General features: G+C 42.9%; 1 protein-coding gene across 4 annotated transcripts in view; it reads left to right on the top strand.

Annotated features, from left to right (window-relative positions):
• Positions 1–399: 399 nt before the first annotated feature.
• LOC105558929 (chondroitin sulfate synthase 1) overlaps positions 400–8,497 on the top strand; it is a 28,623-nt gene continuing 20,525 nt past the window's right edge. For 3 of the 4 annotated variants that reach the window (XM_012006873.1, XM_012006871.1, XM_012006869.1), the window contains exon 1: positions 400–1,256. The gene's annotated coding sequence lies outside the window, so the exon portion shown is untranslated. The remainder of the gene's footprint in view (positions 1,257–8,497) is intronic. The other variant, XM_012006870.1, reaches the window with a different exon arrangement.

Raw genomic sequence — 8,497 nt, 5'->3', positions numbered from 1 at the left:
TTACGAAAATTGCAAAATGGTACAGGACTTTTCCGTTCATCTCGATCTGTTCTACCTTCTCAAAAATTTTGTCGGATATGGAAAGACTCACCCTGTATATTTTTCTGTGTGCACGCGATGGCCGTTCGACTTTTCCGAGAGAGCAGAACTTGCGCGTGTGTTTCTCTCGCGAGCGGATCTACTGGTCGACTTGTAGGGAGCGGAAGGTCAGGGATGAAACTAAGGTGGGTGATGGTGTCCAGAAGAGTCGCGAAGCGAAGAGTGCGCGGAAGCTGCTGATCATCTCGGCCGAAGAGGTGCCTCGCCGCGGCGCGGCGGCGGCGACGTCGGCTTCTCCGGCTCTCCCCGGCCCGATTGTGCGTGCCGGCGCGGCGGCCGGCCGCGCTCCGTTCGCCTTTGCGGTGGCTGCCGACTCCAGTCCCTCTCAGTCGCGGCGGTGGCATCCTGCTCGCAACACACGCCACGGCCGGGTTCGAAAAGTCGCTGCCCGGCACCGCCGCCGTCGATTGCCACCGCGCCGGTTTTTAATCGGATCGCATTTCCGGCGTGGGCGAGGGGTGCTCTTTAGCCGCCGCATCTCGGTAAGCCTCTCTGCAGCCCAGGATTGCTCGATCGCGGCGCGTTTGCGAGCCACAGTGAAGGCCGACGTGATAATCTGATAATTACGGGAGAGCCGGCGATTGCTTTCCCTCTCAAAGCAGGAGGGACGTCCCTTTGTTGCTCCCTACGTCAAACTACTGGTCATTTCCGTCGCGTATCGATACGACGAGTGGTTTGCCTTGAAACGATGTGGGCGAGAGAAAATCGATCGGAACAAGTGCTGCTCCGTTATTTTGCCAAGCGCTAAAATCGGAAATCATCCGAGGCAAGTGCTGCGAGAAAGTAAAGCTGTATTTCTTTCTTGCGTAAGACAGCGCCTTCTTTTTTAATTTCTTCACTCGGGAAGCGGCCGGCACCGCACTTTCGCACTTGACGAGTTTGCTTAAAATAATCGTGATCGATAAGTCGGCATCGAATTAATGATCAGCAATGAGCTGCCTGTGTCCCGTCTGGCGAAGGGGACTCTCGAAACTTACGCTCGCAGCGTCTCGCCTTTAAGTGCGGATTTAATTGTGCGGTTTGTGGAAGTTTATGGTCGCCGGGAGGGCATAATACCCGGCATTTTTTCGTCGTGAAAGACGAGAGGTGCGCCACGTGTGCGGGCGGAAACGGCGTGGGTGGCATTGACGAAAGAACGGCCGGTCGAGCTCTGAAAAGTAAGTCTCTCTCTTCTTAGGGAAGGTTTATTTTTCTCTCTTGGCCGCACATTTCGCGGAAATGCGGAAGCGATGACTGATAATGGTTGAGAGATACGACGCGAGACCGTCTTCTGAGACCTTCTTTCTCCCCTTTGCTGAAAGAAATCGTCGTTTCTTCCGCAGAACGTCGCGTGTCGTTTTGAGTCACTGCAGATTTGCCGGTCTGTGTCGGAAAACAGATTTTATTTGCTTCGCTACACAGTAAAAGATCGTGTGTTTAAATGTTAAAATTTTCTTGTGTTACCAAGATTTCATTCTTACTTCAACGTAAAATTAACATAAAAACGTGTACTTAAATTATTTTCGTAGCACTTTTATGTGTTATATTTATGTTAACATAATAACTTGACGCTTTATGTATGTTATTTAAAAATTGAATATTATTTTTAGTTCTTTTAACACAACTATTTCACAAAATCAACCGAAACGTGTAGTATCGACATTTGTTAAAAATTGTTTCAACTATTCTGATTTGTAACTGTTCATACAGTTTACTTATCCTGTCTATTTTATTACATCACACTTAAGGTGGAAAGAACGCAAACATAAATGTAAAGTAAGTTGATTAATTAACATTTATAATTTGTGAAAAAGTAACAGACGCGATAAATGTTATTTTAACTTAAAATCTAGAGCGGAATTTTTGGGACATGTAAAAAATGTTAACATTAACATTTTATTTTTTTACTGTGTAATATCAACACATCCCTTTCAATTTTACTGCGTAAAGTAATAAACTATATACTCGCACTCACATCAATTCCGCAGAGACTCGATCGCAAGTGATCGAACTGCTGCAGAATTTGCTTTTCTCCCCGGAAGAAAAGGAAGAAACGTCTCTTTCGCATATTATTTCGAAAGACTTGTCTTTTTCGCAATAAGCAGCCGAGATTTCTGGATTGCCTCGCGATAAGTTGAGTTGAGTGAAGAAATTGAAAAGCTCGTCGCGCATTCTCCACTTGTACATTTTCAAGAGTACGGAATTGCGCGTTTATGTGTAGAAATGTACTCTGGGTTCGAATAATTCTTAGTAACCGAGCTCTCGACGATACAGCGATCTCCCCGCTCATGTTGTCCAATCGCTAGTTTGCTGATGCGGCTCATTCAACCGGCGATTGCGGGCACGTCGATCGCAATGAACCGCAGGGTTAGTGTACCTTCTCACGATAATGATTCTTGTTTCTGGCGTCGGGCATTTTCGCAAATCTCGACGTCCCCTCCCGACGATCGTAACAATAGCGCGAGGGCACGTTCGAGGCTCGATTAAATTGGAAATTCCAAGTTTTCGGAAAAACACCGTTGAGGACAGGATCAACGCATGCTTAGAAGTCAAGGGACAAATTCAATAATTAATCGACGAGAGGTAATCTTCAATGTCGCCAGTGGCAATTAAAAAACTTGAATGATTACTTGGCCATGTCTGGCAAATTTTTATGTTTAAGCTCACAACTTAAGCTGAGCTTAAACTTCAATAATTAAGTTTAATTTTCTTGTATTCGAGTATGTGTTCGTACATTGTAGTTGCGAAGTAATCGAATCCGGATTAGTTAGTTTCGAATTTTTAATCGAATACCTGCAGGATTCGAAATGTGCTTAGGTAGTTTCTATCGTAAAAGAATCGAATCTTTCACAAGTAGCATTCAAACATGTTATGTTATTATAATGTATAAGTTACCATTGTATTAAAAAGATATTTGTGTATACGTACACACACACACACATACATTATGTTTCGTAATAAAATTTCTAATAAAATACTCATAAAAGGTTCGCGGACGATACAGCGGTATACTTTTAAAGTATTGCTTTCATTTTCGAGTAATCATAGAAAGTCCGCGACCCGTTGCTAATCCGTTGGACACGCTTAAAATATTGACTCGGAGAAAACTCAGAGAAACGGAACTCACGTATCGGCACTTTGAGCCCCACCGTGCGCGATAAAATAAGTCTGTGATAAAATTCCGATCAATGACGCCGGCGAAAATCCACTCGTACGGACTTGCACTCGCGTCTACGATCAAATTCGGTAAGAGCCGTCGGTGTTCCCACGAGGGTCTGCCAGACCATGAAATAGGGTCGTCCGACGAACGTCGAAGCGATTCGCCGTGGTCCCGTGTCGCGGGAGAGTCGATGACTCCTCTACGGTCATCTCCAGCTTACCGGTAGATCAACGGTCTCTTTCTCTCTCTCTGTCTCTCTGTCTGTCTGTCTGTCTGTCTTTTGGATCGTTCTCATCGAATCGAGTCACGATCATGGCAATCTGGCCGCGGTCGTCGTCAGTGGTCAGCCAGACGATTCCGCGTATTTCGCTGTCGGTGGAAACAATTAGCGAGAGCGACCCGAGTTGAAATTTTGGTAATGTTTTGACACTTTTAAGGATAATGTACACTTACTTAGCTGATCTGTACACCTACATAGACCAGCAATAACCTACTTTGATGACATTATACTCTTTTACTCATCCCTTGAATCTTTAATCCTAAAAATTTACTCCAGCTCCTACTTAAAAGGACCTACGTTAATGCTAAATTGGTATAAGTAGAAATTTCCGACACTATCAGTTTTTAAGTAGGAATAAATTTTGTACGTGCAGTTCGACCTCCTTTACTGTCTTAGGTCCTACTATATAATAGAATTAAAGGTTCAACATAGGGCCAAAATTTCAACTCGGGTACAGTTACGAGTCGAAATTTTGCCACTATTTTGCCACTTTTAAGGATAATTTACACCTACTTTAATGACATTGTATTTTTTACTCCTCCCTTAAACCTTTAATTCTAAAAATTTACTTTAGCTCCTACTTAAAAGGACCTACTTTAATGCTAAATTGGCAAAAGTAAAAATTTCCGGCACTATCAGTTTTTAAGTAAGAGTAAATTTTGTACTTGCAGCTCGACCTCTTTTACTGTCTTAGGTCCTACTATATAATAGAATTAAAGGTTCAACATAGGACCAAAATTTCGACTCGAGGATACTCTCCCCCCGTCTCGAGAAAGCTTTCTCTCTTCCGCTCACAAACGCTTCTGACGACGACGGCGATTTGGGTCTCGGCGACGCGCACTCGTCATCGCTGATGTAAACCCACGTTTCCGTGACCGACTAATTGTAACGCGCTTCTGGACACCCGGTTATTTTATTAGCGGACGCCTTCGAGCTTTTTTAACGACTTTGTGAGAACACGATCTTTCAGGATGTACATACGTAAGCTAGTTCGTCTGAAGTAGGAACCAATTCTATTTTTTAACATTCTCACTAGTATTCACGAAGACAGTGAAGGGCAATCTAATACTTGTGCGTGACGACAATTTAATGCTCTTCTAATTGTAAGTTTATAAACGTTGCGTGTTACTTTAAAACAATTTCTCGAATAGATTAGTATTAAAATTAGAATACAAATTTGTAACTTTATAAACTTCAATGTTTTCTTGGCCATATCTGGCATGTTTAATAATACAGAAAATTTATTGCGAAAAATATTATCGTCAGCCAAGGTTTGAACCCGGACGGCCTACACTCTAGGCGAGCGTCTCACCAATTCGACCACTGAGGCATGTAAATTGACACCCGCCTAGAGCCAAAACACTGAAGTCGTTAATTACCGCTGGCGACTTGAAGAACATTCTTATTATTTGTAACTTTATGTCTCGAAAAGTTCACCAGCCTATTGTAAATTAAACTAACAAGATCTAATTTGAGATGAAAAATTGACCTTGTTGTCGCTAATGTATTTCGAAACTTTTTCAAATTAAAAACGACCAAATTTAATAAACATAGATCCACGTGACAAGAATTTCCATTGAGCAACACCCCATACAGCACCAAAGCTTTCAGAAACATGTCAGAAACATTGCAACATTGCAAATTACAATGTAATATTGCACAGACGGTTCAGAGACATTCAATTGTAATATTTCGCCAACAACGTTTCAGTAACCTTGTAGAAATATTATAAAGTTTGCAAAATATATTTATAGCGTATTATAATATTATTTACACTTTTCAAATTTATATTATTTCTCATGTATTCCAAACGCAGCCTAATAGCATGTATAGCAACGCCAATAGTCTCGTGATTTCCGATATTACTGCATGGTATCGGTGAAGTACTTCAGATTATAATAGATGAAGTTTGAGAATATACAATATAATAGACATCCAAGGGCGATAAGAAAAAATGTTACAATTTTTTCTTACATATCTCTTGGGTGTCTTTATATTCGCAAATTTTATTTATTAGGCTGTTCGGGAAGTTCGTTTCAAATTTCCTATCTATTCTACCATAAATACATATATAGGAAAGTTAAAACGAACTTTCCGAACAATCTATTAAAATCATAAGTATCTTGCATATTTATATAAATAACGTATAATGAAATCAATTATATTACAAATACATTGCACCGTGCCATTACTGCAATGTTACATTGTAATACGTCTGAGGACGTATTACAACGAGGGAGGGACGAGGGAGGACATTTCAATGTTGCTTCAAGCTTGCAATAACGTTGCTGAAATATTTCGCAAGCTCCATGCAATGTTACCCCACACAGCACAGAAAGATTGCAGGAAGATTGCAGAAATGTTACATTGCAAGATTGCAATATTGCAGCAACGTTGCGCAACATTGCTGCAACGTTTCTGGAAGATTGCAGCAACGTTGAAATGTCCGCCCTCGGAGAGATTGCAGTGCAACATTATAGCAATATTTTTTGAATAATTCGTTGTTGTTGTATGTACATAAGCGGAGAATTTACTAATTACATATGCATCCGGGCCTTTTTCAATACATAGCAAGCTATTGCGAAGCAACCTAAGGAGATTATGTCGCTTCGCAATAGATGGAGATTGCGAGCAACACCGCACTGATCAAGTACTTAATAATTCGCGCATTATTCAACAAAAATAACATTATAAAATTCTCGTAATTGGAAAAATTTTTTTAATAGAAAATATAGTATTTTTCTTATTTTTGAAACATTGCTGCAATATTGCTATCGAAAGTTTGCAATTTTATATCCCTGCAATGTCTCTGCAAGATTGCAACGTTTCTGCAATGTAACTGCAACCATCTGTGCTGTATGGGACAGTGTTGCAGTGAAAGATTTATGCAATGTTTCTGCAATCTTTCGGCGCTGTATGGGACGCGGTTCAAATTTCTAATATATCTTAAGCGTTCACAATTTAAACAGAAAGGTCGTCGATTCTTCCCGCGTCAGTGACTCGGAAAGCCTCAAACTTTCCGCGGTCAAATACACTCTAGTAGAGTATGTTAAGTACTAAAAGTTGCCAATACGATTCTCTTCAAATCCACAAATGAATTTCGGGGCAACCGTCGTCGTGTTGAACTCGCGATCGACGTTTCGACGATCAGTTCGCCTCTTTTCCTCGCAGTTTCCTGCGCGCAACTCCGCAAATTATTTTCATCTTGAACAATTCACCTTGACCCAAAACGCACGGTATTTCGCTTCTCCGGCTATATTAACCGGCTAGACGCCGAACGCTCCGAACGATCTAGCGGCATCCAGCGCGGCGCTGGACTTTCGGCTTAAACCGGTTCTCCCGCCTCTCGTATGCGCACGCTCGTTCGTGCACGTCATTCCGGAGCGTATCTTTTAACGGGACGAACACCGGGATTTCGTGGATTCTCGCGGAGTCGCGCGTGTAATCGCGATTACACCTTGCGCCGGCTACTCACTCGGCCTAATCTCCGCGGGACAGCTCTCGAGTCGACGGGAACCGCGAGTTTCGACCGCGACCGTTCTCGCACCTGACGCACGACGTTACCTTTTTCTCGCACGTGATAGCGGAAGGAGTAACTGTAATCGATACTCGCCGCGCATCTGCGTTGTCTTCCCAGCTTCCTCGAGCAGCCCGACAGCTGTTCCCGTCTTCGTATCTTCGCGGCATCGACTGGCGATTTTGTGTACGGGATCGGCGACGTTTACTGTGCAAGTTTTTCGTCTCTTTGGCAAACGGACACGGCTTAATTAAGTGGTAATTCTTGGGTACAGTTTATTAACGAAGCGATTCGCCGAGATACCAATGGAGGGGTTTGTTGCAAGTGCGGACTAAATGAAATACGCGCGCAGTGTCTAATAAAGCAAGATATACCGTTGACGTGCGCGCGATATGCTCTAACGAGAGACGTAATTGGGAGGGTGATTAATGTATTCCGCGGATTTAATTTAATAATTGCGCGAGAGGCGATCGGATCGAGGCGAGATCGCGTCGTCCGCCGCGATTGTGATTACGCGCGTGTGTAAGTTAACCGACCTTTGAAAGGCGTTTTAAGGGAAGTTGCGCGTCCCTTCCTCTAATGATCCCACGTGATACGTGTGAACGGAAGTAGGCGTGCGAGAATTTGCCTAGAAAGAACCGGCGATAACGATCGGCCGCGATCCTATAAATAATGAATTAGTAAAGCGCGCAATTATTACGCAAGTCCAATTATCCACTCCTCGCCGAGTTATCTTGATTTTCGGAGGATCGACCCTGGAACACTCGAGATATCGTCGCGATTGCCGGAGAAGCTGTCACGCCGACAGAGGAATTGTCGAACGTTACGCGCGAGATTGCAAAACAGCATGTTGATCCTCGTCGGCAGTCGTTTTCTTTCGGAAGGAGAAAAATCTTGGGAATTATTCTTCCGCGGGTGGCACACGTGTCACAGAGAAAAACCGATGAATTTGCGACCTTTCCGATGGAATTGCAAAAGTTTCATCGCAAAAAACGCCTCATTATTCAGAGTTACTCGGTCGATACGCACTCATATGCGTGTTGGCCGGCTCGAAACCGGTTTCGCCGAGAATCGAAGCCTTTGTCTACGATGATTTCGTGGGATATAAATTAGAGATAACGATGTGGATGCAATTTAGAAAGGGCGTCTGTAGCAAAAAGACGCACGAGAAATACATCGTTTCTTTCGAACGATCGGAGCTTCGTTCTGCCTGACCGAAAACCGCTCTCGGAACTTGGTCGGTTTCATAACTAAGGTCCAGTTTCACCAACGTTGTTTAACTTTAGGCTTAATTCGTCCTTTGTCTCTTTCCAACCGTTACTTTAGAAAAAGACAAACGTGAATTAAACTTAGATTAAAGTTAAGTGACGTTTGGTGAAACTGAGCCTAAGACCCGGTTTCACTAACGTTGTTTAACTTTAAGCCTAGCTTAATTCGTTTTTATCTCTTTTCAACTGTTACT

Source organism: Vollenhovia emeryi, unplaced genomic scaffold (assembly GCF_000949405.1).
Source record: "Vollenhovia emeryi isolate VEMERY1.0 unplaced genomic scaffold, V.emery_V1.0 DF939304.1, whole genome shotgun sequence".
Lineage (NCBI taxonomy): Eukaryota > Metazoa > Arthropoda > Insecta > Hymenoptera > Formicidae > Vollenhovia > Vollenhovia emeryi.
Note: the sequence above shows the minus strand (reverse complement) of the source record. Positions and strands in the feature narration are given on the sequence as shown.